Raw genomic sequence first — 14,335 nt, 5'->3', positions numbered from 1 at the left:
ATGTTATACAATCAATCGAAACACCTCATTAGACAATATCATCAATATAAACTGTGCTATCTGTGTGTCCGATTCTTCCTTCCGTTCACACAAATACCTGAAGTACCCCCTTTGAGACGTATGGAAAGTACTCACCATAGACGTTTATTTTTACTTTTGTCAACCTTTGTTAGTCTGATTATTAGCTCAATCATTATGAAAGTGACTGACGTACGAGCACCACTAATATAATTTTTTGTGTTCTCAGTTCTTTTTATTAGTGTGAACTTGTAAGATCAGTTGGTGGAACGTCTCGGGAGATATGGCCGACGGATGTGTATTATCAGCTGCTGTTTCAGTGATAACACATATGGTCTCTTATAATTTCCCTAGTACGCCTCTTCATTGTCTGCTGAGCTTCCGCTGACAGCTGATGATGATCCAACCCAACTTTGAGCTAAAAATTCAACATAAAAAATTTTCATGTTTTAAACAAATATTGCTGAAATGGACATGGCACATCATTCCGTATCAAACCTCTCATAGCATCAATATGGTGTGTATTGCAAATATACCGACCAAAAAATCATGGATCAGTTGCAAAAGGACGGTGAGTGATGGTTGGCCCGGGAGAGATGAGGTTGCTGCCGGCAAATGCAGAATGAATGTAGATAAGGTACAGTTTCCAGCAACTTCTTCTAGGCAATCGTTGTACAACAAAACTGATACGGTGTGCTAAGACTATTGATCGCCCTTCAAAACAGGACTTCATCATCCTGGAACGAACATAACAACTTCAAAATATGAATCGGATCAACTAAGGTAGCTTAGAATACAATTAACTACCTGTAAAATTGACAGGTACAACGTACGTACTTCCACAGAAGTACTGTAAAATGTCTCAGTGTGCCTCGTCGTAAATGCTTCACAGATGCTGTTCAGTCTTTGAAGTTAAGACGTTCTTAATATGATTTTTGAATCATATGTATAAGTAGTTCCGTACCCTCCCTTTTTTGCGTTAATGCCACGTAGTGGAGTCGAGTGGCAGCCGGAGAATCAAGTAGCAACGACAGTCAGTCAGTGGGATTTATTTCAGTCGATATTATGGCATTCGAAGTCCAGGCTTTTAAATCACTTTTTTATGATTCTGCACTGGTTATGGCGTTGACCATTCCAGTATTCGACTTTGAGGGGTTTGTGACGTCTCCATATGGCCCGCCCGCTTCCTCCTCAACTGCACGATTCATGGACAAGTCTAGTGCAAGGCCGGCCTCCCCCTCCATTCACTCGTGGTGGCCAGGCGGTCAAATGGAAATAGAAGACGATTGATCTGAGTCGTCTACAACACAACGTTTCTGGAAGTATCCACCTCTCGATGCATTATGGAAAGTTTAGCCTCCTTATATATGTGGCAAAAGGGCCAATGTCAAAAAAACCTGTTTTTGAGCTATGAGCATTTGAAGTTTTGCTTATAGTTTTCCAATTATTGTTTTCAACAACTAGCTTTAAATAACTTTATACTTTCTTTGTGGAAGTCACCTTATTAAACGCTAATTTTTTCTATCGTATTCTTTAAAAATTGCCAGGTCTCTAATCTTTATTGGTAATCTAATATTATTGGCAAGGGCTTATTTAATTGAACGTTAACTGTTCGTTTAGTATTTAACAGAGACATTGGCCCTTTTAACATGTTGAAAGCCAGGATAAAACGCGTTTGTATCAGTTAATATCTCAGTTTCGATAAAAAAAATGACATTGGCCCTTTTAGAACCAAGCCACAGAATATCGGCTGACAAACGCGAGGCAGTTCAGTTTGAGCCAGTGGCGGCTCGTGACAACATTTTCAGGGGGTTCACAACAAGATGTGTTCACGTCTCAAATATACCAGAGTACAATGCAAATCAGTACACAATAACTTACTTAAATAATTTCACTAAAAGTTCCTTGTACGCTTGCTTCTCCACTCATAATTTGGTAGAACCCCTATAACCAAGGTAGCATTTTTCCGAGACTAATGAGTTAGTGTACTACAAAACTAAAATTACGACTGCCAGGCTGAGTAGATCAGACGGATTTCTGACCCCAAGATGGCAGATTCAATACTCAGCTCGGTACGAGTAAAATTCACAGCAACTTTGCTACAATGCTGTATTTTACCGAATATTAAAAGATTCGAACACTATTCTTGGATTTACACAGCACAAAGTTCACATAAGTGTGAAAACACACATAAAAATAGTGCGTGCAGTTACCACATTTACCAGTACTCAAATTAATTGAAATTGAAACGATTCTCCACCCATATTTTTAAGCAAACTTCTTCCCGTGATTACGAACCCTGTTCAGAATTGCCTAGGTACTGGCGAAATATTCCGGCGATGTAATGCAATAGTAACTTCTAGGAGGTGGGGTCAACTGTAACAGGGGAGGTGGCGGACCCTTGTGGTCAACTAAAATACTATCACTTGTTTGAGGGTAGTTGTAGACGGAAAGGCACGTACCTTACTGTGCTCCTTGCTTATGGAGATATCTGTGCATTAACCATGACCTCATCTCCATGCGCATGCGTATAGTCTTCAGGCTCGTAGCAAAATCTCCAGTGTGCTCCCCGCATTGTCAGTCGAAACGAACAGCTGTCATCGTAACTGAGCTTCGATATAAGTCGAATACTTTCGATCGATTGATAAAATCAGGCAGAAACAAAGGAAACTATTTTGAATTATCCATAAACGCGTGAATATGTATTAGAACTGGGTGTTCACGTGCTCATGTGATTCTGAGAGCCCATCGCCGATGGTTTGAGCTCAGACTGAGAGCGTTACCGTTCAGTCCTCTGAGTGACAGCGCTGTGGAGCACTGAGCGCTGTTGTGAGCGAACCGTCAGCGGATAGGAGTAGTCCAGCTGAGCAGTGACATGGGACATTGGTAGAAGACTACTTTGTGAGTAAGAGAATATTTGCACGCGCGTGTGCCGTCGCAAGCATTAGTGAGTTAATAACGAACTGCCCTAGGATACAAGTGCGTGTGTACGTCGACTGTGTGACGTAACTGTTTAACCTGCAAGGATTAGTCTGTAGTAGTGGTGCGAGTGAGCAGAGAGAATATTGCTATTTTGCTTTATGTCGCACCGACACAGATAGGTTTTATGGCGACGATGGGACAGGAAAGAACTAGGAATGGGAAGGAAGCGGCCGTGGCCTTAATTAAGGTACAGCCCCAGCATTTCCCTGGTGTGAAAATGGGAAACCACAGAAAACCATCTTCAGGGCTGCCGACAGTGGGGTTCGAACCCACTATCTTCCTGATGCGAGCTCACAGCTGCGCGCTCCTGACCGCACACGGCCAACTCGCCCGGTGCAGAGAGAATAAGAGAGATCGCTAACAAGCGTAACTGTGTTACCAGTCGAACTTGTATTTATCTACTATCCCGCCACCTCGTTACACTAACATTTTACCACATTTTTGGAAAGATCATTATCTCACGTTTCTCTTCTTATTTCCATATTCATCTTCCTTTTCTACCAGATCTTAATGGCCATGAGGTTTACAGCTTAATTAAACAACCACCCATCAACATAATCAGCTAGTAGGTAATATCTACGTCAGCGATGGTCATCGTTGGATAAACCTGACATTAAAAACCTAAATTCATTATTGTAGGTCGAAGAGAAAAAAAATCTACATAAAATATTGAAAAGTAGGTGTTCTCTAATATTGAAGATCTCCCTGTAACCAACACAATTTTGAAAAGGGATATTTCTATGGAAATAGGGTGTTTCATCATGCTTCTACGCCTTGATACCATCTTATGTCTTATATTTGAACTTCAAGCTGGCTTCCATCCAGCGGAATTTTGTCCTTCGCGGTGTGAGGATGGAAGATCAGTCAACATGGTGGACAGTGCTTATGTAGGTTCATCACCAGGTGTAATAGATCGTTTAAATGAAGGCCATAGACGAAATCACAGCTATATTTTGAAGTAATTCCTTGATATTTTATTGCCATTGTTGTTACTGTTATTATTACACTAATATTATTTGCTATCATTTGTGTTCCAAGTGCATGTGCAGGATTTCTCTTCTCTTACATCTAAATGTAAGACATACTTGCAGAATATTTTCAGTCGTATCACTTTCTATTCATACATTATTTTTAAAACCTTAAGTTATGATAATAAACTACTTTTAATAGATCAGCTTGGACCAATTGTATATGCAAGTGTAAATGAGCTGATCTATTAAAAATAAAGGAAATAAAACCCAAAAATAATTTTCCTCTCTCCAGAAAAAAATGTTGTTAACATCCTTATTCCGGGCAGGTCTTCAGTTTTTTTTATAGAACCACTATTGCCGGAGATGACGGGAGAAACATGAAAAATACAATAATCGCGAATACCTCGGTTATTATTCATCGTGCGGTAAGAAAAAGAGCAAGAAAAATGAAGAGACAAATGTGTACGTTTTTAATAATAAGCTAATATTAATAAATTTATCTGGCTTTTTAGGTCGAATGCATATATCATGTTCCTTGATGCGTGTTGACACCGATCTTGAGGTCTTCCCAACGTTAATTTACCCACAAGTGCATCAGATCTGTATGCCTTGTCTCTCGACCACGACGTCATGATCAAGGATAACAAAGTATTGGCTCGAGTGAAAAACAATGGTTCTAGAATTGTAAGGGAAGCAATAGAAATACGAAAACATCTTCGTAATTTCAACAAAGATGCAGGTTACATCCTTAACATAGCTTGTTTCCGTGTAATAGCCTCGCTTAAGAGTTCAACAATAGTCCCCAGCACAGAGAGCAATTGTCTTAATGATGACTGACATAGGTCAATCGAAACGTCGATGCATTATTTTTTTATTTTGTATCATTTCTTCCCCATTGAGTAGCCCAAAATAATATGAGTATAATTTCAAACCCACACAGATAGGTATAGTGACGGCGATGGGATACGAAAGTGCTATGAGTGGGAACGAAGCGACCAAGGCCTTAATTAAAATACAGACCCAGAATTTGCCTGGTGTGAAAATGGGAAACCACGGGAAAAAATATTCCCGAATTCAAGCTTAGAGCTGAGTGCCCCTAACCGCACGGACAACGCACTCGGTAGTTATAAGAGTATAAATCACTTTATGAAAATCCCTAACCTGTTTCTAGTTTCAGCTGGGTCGGGAATGGAATGAATGAAGCCCCAATCTAGTGGCGAGGATACAAATATACTGGCTGCCGACGCCTGTCCTACTTCCCTGGAGCGATGATTATAACTGGTGGATGAAATGAAATGGATTTGGAGAGTGTTGCTGAAATGATTGATGGCAGCAAAAAGCGGAATACCCGGAGAAAATCATGTCCCGCTTCTGCTTTGTCCAGCACAAGTCTCACATGGAATGACCGGGATTTGTATCACGGAACCCGGCGGTGATAAGCCGGAGCGCTGCCACCTCGTCCACGGAGGATGTAAATCAGTTAATGGGGCCTCTAATTCAAATGCCATGTCGGCGTACATACATGCATTATCATTATAGACTGTTATGCCTTTCAGCGTTCAGTCTGCAAGCCTCTGAGAATTTACTAAACTTCGCCACAATCCTCGATTTGCAACTAGTGTTGTGGCCTCATTTAGTTTTATACCTCTTGTCTTTAAATCGTTAGAAACCGAGTCTAACCATCGTCGTCCTGGTCTCCTTCTACTTCTCTTACCCTCCATAACAGAGTCCATTATTCTCCTAGGTAACCTATCCTCCTCCATTCGCCTCACATGACCCCACAACCGAAGCCGGTTTATGCGTACAGCTTCATCCATCGAGTTCATTCCTAAATTAGCCTTTATCTCCTCATTCCGAGTAACCTCCTGCCATTGTTCCCACCTGTTTGTACCAGCAATCATTCTTGCTACTTTCATGTCCGTTACTTCTAACTTATGAATAAGATATCCTGAGTCCACCCAGCTTTCACTTCCATAAATCAATGTTGGTCTGAAAACAGACCGATGTTAAGGTTATTTTGTCCGGGAGCTGACTTCCTTTTACAGAACACTGTTGATCGCAATTGCGAACTCACTGCATTAATTTTACTGCACCTTGATTCAATCTCACTTACTATATTACCAGCCTGGGAGAACACACAACCTAAATACATGAAATTATTGACCTGTTGTAGCTTTGTATCACCAATCTGACATTCATTTCTGTTGAATTTCTTAGCTACTGACATCAATTTGGTCTTCAAGAGGCTAATTTTCTTACCATACTCATTGCACAAATTTTCAAGTTCCAAGATATTAGACTGCAGGGTTTCGGCACAATCTGCCATTAAGACCAAGTCGTCAGCATAGGCCAAACTGCTTACTACATTTCCACCTAACTGAATCCCTCCCTGCCAATTTATACCTTTCAGCAGATGATCCATGTAAACTACGAACAGCAAAGGTGAAAGATTACAGCCTTGTCTAACCCCTGTAAGTACCCTGAACCAAGAACTCATTCTACCATCAATTCTCACTGAAGCCCAATTGTCCACATAAATGCCTTTGATTGATTTTAATAATCTGCCTTTAATTCATAGTCCCCCAGTATAGTGAACATCTTTTCTCTCGGTACCCTGTCATATGCCTTCTCTACATCTACGAAACATAAACAAAACTGCCTATTCCTCTCGGTGCATTTTTCAGTTAGCTGGCGCATACTGAAAATCTGATCCTGACACCCTCTATGTGGTCTGAAACCACACTGGTTTTCATCCAACTTCCTCTCAACGACTGATCGCACCCTCCCTCAAGATGGCGGAACGCTGTTAGTGCTGTGTGTGTGTGCTCCCAGTTTTCGATCATTAGCAGGTGTAGTAAAGGCGTAATTCGTTACGAAAATAGTGAATTTCAACTTTAAAAAGTGTGTGTTGCTCACTTCACATCATCACTCTGTGCTGTACAGTTGATTTTTGCAAATATAAACAAAATTTAAGTATGGGAAGAGACAAGAGGAATGCGGCCAGCCGGGGAACCAGGACCGAGACGGGACCTGTAGCCGGCAGCGGAAGTGAGGCGACCCTAGCGGACAGCATTGTTCAGCAGGTAAGAGAAGCCCTACAGTCGAAAGACATTCTCTCGGCTATCGTTGAGGCAATAACTGAAAGTGTCACAAAGGCCGTGGCTGAACAACTTAAGGCCACCCTGGACTTCAACACTGAGATTATCAATGAACTTAAAATTGATATTAAAAATAGGGAAATTGAACTGAAAGCAGTGCAGGATGAACTCAAAAGGAGTACTGATGCTTTGGAGCAATACCAACGTAGAGGAAGTGTGCGTGTGTTCGGAATTCCCGAATCACCTAATGAGAATACGGACGAACTTTCAGTCAGGTTGTTTAAAGATAAACTTGGCCTTGACATTGCCGTGCAGGATATTGATAGGTCTCACCGAGTTGGCAGGCCGGGGCTTGGAGTGAAACGCCCTATAATAGTGAAATTCGTAAGCTATAGGAAAAGGGAGGAAGTCTTCCGTAACAAGCGCAGGTTAGCAGGCACTGGAATCACTATCAGGGAGGACCTGACTGCGGTTCGCACTCTCATATTAAAGGCGGCTGTAGATAAATTTGGAGTGAGAAATGTCTGGACCATACAGGGACGCATTGTTGTAAAAAGAGGGGAAACCAGACACAACATAACAACAATGGATGAACTGAACGCTCTCAAATAAATGAGCAATACCATAGTGTAGTATCTCATCATGTGTATGTAGATTCTACTGTGAAATAGCTTTCTAGTTCCTCAACTATTTCTTCATTTGTAACAAATTCGTAAAATAGTCGTATAGCATTCACCAGTTCTACCCACACGTACACTCTTTCTCTTCTACTTATTTCTGAAATTCTCGCCGGCAGGTGCACTTAAAGCCTGGAGCACAGCACCTTAGCTAAATGCTACTCTAGACTAACTCTTCAACTGTATATTAGTGTAATTTTATTAGTATCCTTATTTAATTATTATTATTACTTATTTTTCTATTGAAATGTTCAAACATATGCTATGTGAATTTAATTATCTGCGTGTGTCTGTCAGTGTGTGTATGCTATCAGTGTTTGTTCCAGGAATGAGTAACCTACTCTTTAAACATGTCAGCAGCTGGTGTACTTAAAACTACTGTTACGGTAGATGAGGCATTCCTGAGTGTCATTGATCCGAGTGTATTCCAAGACGAAAATAGCCCTCGTGTACCTTCACCAACTGTCCCCAACCCTCAGCCTACTGAACTGTTATTGAAACAATCTCTGTCTCAGTTCTCGCGAAGTCTACAATGTTGCCATATCAATTCTCTCTCACTCCTCAGTCACATAGATGAAGTTCGTTCGATAATATCAACCTGTAACATGCATATTATGTGTATTACTGAAACCTGGTTATCCGATAAAATTAGCTCTAACCTTGTAAATCTAGAAGGATATACTCTCTATCGGCATGATCGCACTGCCAGACGTGGTGGAGGTGTAGCAGTTTATTGTAGAGATGATATTAAATGTAGAATAATTATCAGATCATCATCTGGCATCACTCCACATACAGAATATATGTTTGCTGAGACCATAATTAACTGTCAAAAAGTATTGGTAGGAGTTGTCTATAAACCACCGAATGTTACTAATATCTCTGACCTTGAATCTGACCTTCTCAAACTAGTACCAACCTACGAGCATATACTACTTCTTGGTGACTTTAACTCAAATATCTTAGCCCCGACTGGCAAATCAGAACGAATCAGCAACCTACTTACCTCCGTCGACATGACGATCTTACCGCTTGATGCAACGAATCATGTTCATACACTTAAATACACAAGCCATACTGGAATTGACCTCCTAGTTACAAATAACCCGCATAAAGTTCTGAAGTACGGTCAATTTCCTGTACCTGGCATATCAACTCATGACTTAATTTACCTGTGCTACTCTCTACGTGTACCAAAATACAGAGCTAAATACATTAGTTATAGGGATCTGAAAAATATCGATCTTCAACAACTCCAAAATGATGCGTACAGTTTACCTTGGGAAGATATAAAGCAGGTGCAGGACACAGACATGAAAGTGAGAAGATTTAACTCTCTACTCATAGGACTATATGACAAACATGCTCCAGTTAGGCAAGCTAGAGTCACTCGCTCGCCTGCACCTTGGTTAACAAACGATATAAAAGCAACAATGGCTCGCCGTGACGCAATGTTCCGCCGATACAAGGAAACAAATAATGAATTAGATTTCGAACAATATCGTCTTTTACGTAACAGAACAAAGCAATTAATTCGCAATAGCAAATTTAATCACATTAAAAATGTAACACGGAATTTAAATGCACGTGAAACCTGGAATGAACTTCGAGCTATGGGTGTTGGAAAATGCAAAGAGCCACATATACCAACTATATCTCTCGATACACTTAACTCTCACTTCGTAACTAACCCAATAAAGGAATCTCAACCTCAAAATCATATCTATCTAAATAAAATAATCAGTGACCTTACAGAAAACGAAAATAATTTCTCTTTTCACTCTGTCAGTGTAAATGATGTAAAGCGTATTTTAAATTCAGTTAAGTCACAAGCTAAAGGAGCAGATAACATCCCAATAGGCTTTATAAAAAACATTATTGGCGCGGTCCTACCAATTATTACCCACATTGTAAACCATTGTCTCACCACCGGGACGTTTCCAACTGCATGGAAGGATGCTCTAGTAACCCCAATATTAAAGCATACCGGTACCACAGCAAATGCGCCATCTGATTACCGGCCTATTTCGATTCTTCCCCCTCTCTCGAAAGTTCTTGAACGAGTTGTACACGAGCAGCTAGTAGAATTCTTAACCAGGCATTCTCTTTTTGACCCATTGCAATCTGGCTTCAGAAAGGGACACAGTACTACGACTGCACTTCTTCGGGTAACAGATGACATAAGACTAGCAATGGACAAACGGCAGGTGACGATACTGACACTCCTTGACTTTAGTAGTGCGTTCGACACGGTAAATATAGACATACTATTATCCAAGCTACGCTCTCTGCATATCGGCCCGATAGCCCTTAATTTTTTAAAGTCGTACCTTACAAATCGTCGCCAGTGCGTAGTGGTAAACAATCAAAGATCCCAATGGGCTGTAAAATCATCCGGTGTCCCTCAAGGGTCTGTTCTAGGGCCATTACTGTTCGTCTTGCATATTAATGACATATCTTCCACACTCCAGTATTGCAACTACCACTTATATGCTGATGATATGCAGATATACAAACACACCACTACAAACAATTTACATGAAACAGTTCAGCACATTAATTCGGATATTAAAAGGCTTAACGCCTATGCTAAAAACAACCACTTACTCCTAAATCCTCGTAAAACACAAAGTATTATCATAGGAAACTCTAAATTATTACATGTAATAAGCAATATCAATCCTCCTCCAATCATAATCAATGACATTGCTGTACCGTACCTTAAAAATGTAACTAATCTTGGAATCTCCATCAATGAGAATCTGACCTGGAATGAACACGTAACAAATGTATGTAGAAAGGTTCATGCAGCTCTATATCCCCTGAAACGTCACAAGAATTCTTTTCCTCAAAAACTTAAATTAAAATTAATCCAAGCACTACTATTCCCAATTTTAGACTACTGTGATACAGTACTAGTCAATCTAAATGCTGAACAAGCTTTGAGACTTCAGCGAGCACAAAACTCATGCATACGATATGCCTTCCAACTGCGACATGACACTCATGTTACACCATATTTCAAAACATTGGAATGGCTACGCATAAATGAACGAAGGAATTATCACCTAATGACACTTGTTTACCAAGTGCTCTCGACGAACACTCCTACTTACCTCTCTTCTAATTTTCGTTTCCTTTCCTCATTCCATGAAATTAGTACCCGTTCTGGTTCCTTACTTGAAATTCCACTAAGTCGAACCAATTCCTACAATCAATCCTTTTTAGTTACCGCATCGAGACTCTGGAATACACTCCCAATGGACATTCGGCACCTTACTTCCTCTCATAAATTCAAATCTGCCTGCAGAAAGTTTTTCCTGGTAACATAAAACTGAGTTGTGTGAGTCATTGTGTGTATGTTGTGTGAATGGGTTTTCTTCATTTACTATTATTATTATTATTAATATTAATATTGTTATTATTATTAATATTGTTATGATTATTATTATTAGTAATTATCACACTAATTGCTGTACTGATATGTAGGCCTAACTTACCGGTAGTCTTAGAATTATCCGTGTGTAGTATTATTTCTTTTTAGAATTTCTATGTCTTACTTTTATGTTTACATTTTTAAATTCTATTTATAGTGGTTAAGTGTAAGAGAGGGCCGTGAGCCCTAACTTCGCCACAAATGTAAGTCAGGAATAAATAATAATAAATAAATATGCCAGTGAATACTTTGCCTGGTATACTATAATAATTCTTCCTGTTCCCTTACATATGGATAGGTGCAATTACTGCTTTTGTTCAATCTGAAGGTACCTTACCAACACTCCACACTAATTTTACTACTCTATGAACCCATTTCATCCCTGCCTTCCCATTATACTTCACCATTTCAGGTCTAATTTCATCTATTCCTGCTGCCTTATAACAATGGAGTTTATTTACCATCCTTTCCACTTCCTCAAGCATAATTTCACCAATATCATTTTCCTCCTCCCCATGAGCTGGCTGTTTGCAACACCAGCAGGATGATTTCCTTTTACATTGAGAAGATGTTCAAAATATTCCCTCCGCCTCTCCAGTGGTTCCCTGGGATCTATTATGAATTCACCTGAATTACTCAAAACACTGTTCATTTCCTTTTTCTCTCCCTTCTTAAGATCCTTTATTCCTGTCCAGAAAAGTTTCCCTGCTGCTTGACCTAGCCTTTCCAGGTTATTACCGAAATCTTCCCATGACTTCTTTTTGGATTCAACAACTATTTGTTTCGCTCTGTTTCTTTCATCTACGTAAAAATCCCTGTCTGCCTCGGTCCTTGTTTGGAGCCATTTCTGATAAACCTTCTTTTTACGTTTACAGGCTGCTCTCACTTCATCATTCCACCAAGATGTTCGCCTTTTTCCCATCTTTACACCCAGTTGTTCCTAGGCATACCCTTGCTGTTTCTACTACAGCATTCCTGTATGCCACCCATTCACTTTCTATATCCTGAACCTGCTTACTGTCTACTGTTCGAAACTTCTCACTAATCATATCCATGTACTTCTGTCTAATTTCCTCGACCTGGAGATTTTCTACCCTTATTCGTTTGCAGACAGATTTCACTTTCTCTACCCTGGGCCTAGAGATACTTAGTTCACTACAGATCAGATAGTGGTCTGTATCATCGAAAAATCCGCGGAAAACTCGTACATTCTTAACAGATTTCCTGAATTCAAAGTCTGTTAAGATATAGTCTATTCTGGATCTGGTACCCCTAGCCTCCCATGTGTGGCGGTGAATATCCTTATGCTTGAAGAATGTGTTCGTAACAGCTAAACCCATACTAGTACAGAAGTCGAGCAAACGCTTCCCATTTCCATTAGTTTCCATATCGTCCCCATATTTACCAATCACCCTTTCGTATCCTTCAGTTCTATTCCCAACTCTCGCATTGAAATCGCCCATTAGCACTATTCTATCCTTGCTGTTGACCCTGACCACGATGTCACTCAATGCTTCATAAAACTTGTCAACTTCATCCTCATCTGCACCCTCACATGGTGAACACACGGACACAATTCTTGTCCTAATTCCTCCAACTGACAAATCTACCCACATCATTCGCTCATTTACGTGCCTAACAGAAACTATTTTGCGTGCAATGGTATTCCTGATAAAGAGCCCTACCCCAGACTCTTCCCTTCCCTTTCTAACACCCGTCAAGTACACTTTTTCGTTATCTCCCCTTACCCGAATATCACTTACTCCTAGCACATCCAGATGCATTCTCTTTGCTGACTCAGCCAGTTATACCTTCTTTCTTCCACATGCCTGATTAATATTGATAGCTCCCTATCGAATTCCATTTTGTTCGCCAAGTTGTTTCCAAGGAGTCCCTCGCCTGTCAAATGGGAGTGGGACTCCATTACTCCCATAGGTCCCCGAGGCTTGCTTAAAATGTTCTGAGTTCGGTAAATTCATGAAGCAGGATACTACCCTACTTGCACATAGTCCAAGTGAGGATCTCTCCTCTAACGGCTTATGGACCACCGGTGAATTGTATAGTCCTAGCCGCCTGAGCACAAGGAGGGCCACGACTCAGAATATGTCCGAGATGCCCACTCCCATTCCATAGCAACTGGTATCCCGACTCTCAGGACCACTTACTAGGCCACTCAGTCGTTGCCCATGGTTCACGAACTAGGACGTGACTAGAGTAACCCACAAACATCAACCATGTCGGCAGCCTTGAATAATTTTCCGTGGTTTCCCATTTTAACACCAGGCAATTCCTGGGTCTGTACCTTAATCGTGGTCACTTACTTCCCTGGCCATGTCCTATACCCTATTCGCCCTAAGACCTCTCCCAGTGGGTAAAACAAGTAGCCATGTCGAAGCGGAAAGGTTTGTTCGTGAGTTTCCTTCACTTGTAAAATGTATTTTCGACTCTAGAAGAACGTTAATGTTTGAGACATAACCAGATGATTTTATACCTCTGAGGACACGACAGAATCCTGCTTACCTCCCTTACTGCTGCATTTAAGGTAATACCACCCATGTCACGACGACGTTGCTCCATCCCTCTTTCGCTCCATTCTAGCGAGCTATTACTCCACGTCGCTACATGACGTGTGTTTAAACTTTCGTTCGGTGAAATGTGATAAGTTTCAGTCACTTCAGTGCGATTCACAAAAAGAACCATACTGTTGTACGGCACATCCATGCTCTGGAATATTCCTTCCACATCTTCGTCGTTCAGAAAGAGAACCCAAACTGACTGTCTGGGAATTGTCTGAAGAATGGCGTGGGTTTCCTGAAAACAAAATATAACATTTTGAACAGCCACCTCTATAAATGGGACTATCACTAGTCCTAACTGCAATCAAAAGTCCCCTATATACTTTTAGAAAACATTCCTCCAGTAGAACTAATGTTGCAGCAATCAAATAATTCAGGTTCATATTATAGCAGATATTTGTAATCACTGTCTTATAATTTCATAATTTAGTGCCCCGAACAATATGTACTTTATTTTGTTTATTAAGACAAGCAATATAAAAAATGTAATCAGGTATTGCGAAAAGTTGTCCTTAGTTCAACCTATACTCCAAATACCTGGTAAACGTCCTGTGCTGGAATAGGCCTCGCAAATGGT

The sequence above is a fragment of the Anabrus simplex genome, chromosome 6 (assembly GCF_040414725.1).
Source record: "Anabrus simplex isolate iqAnaSimp1 chromosome 6, ASM4041472v1, whole genome shotgun sequence".
Taxonomy (NCBI): domain Eukaryota; kingdom Metazoa; phylum Arthropoda; class Insecta; order Orthoptera; family Tettigoniidae; genus Anabrus; species Anabrus simplex.
Note: the sequence above shows the minus strand (reverse complement) of the source record.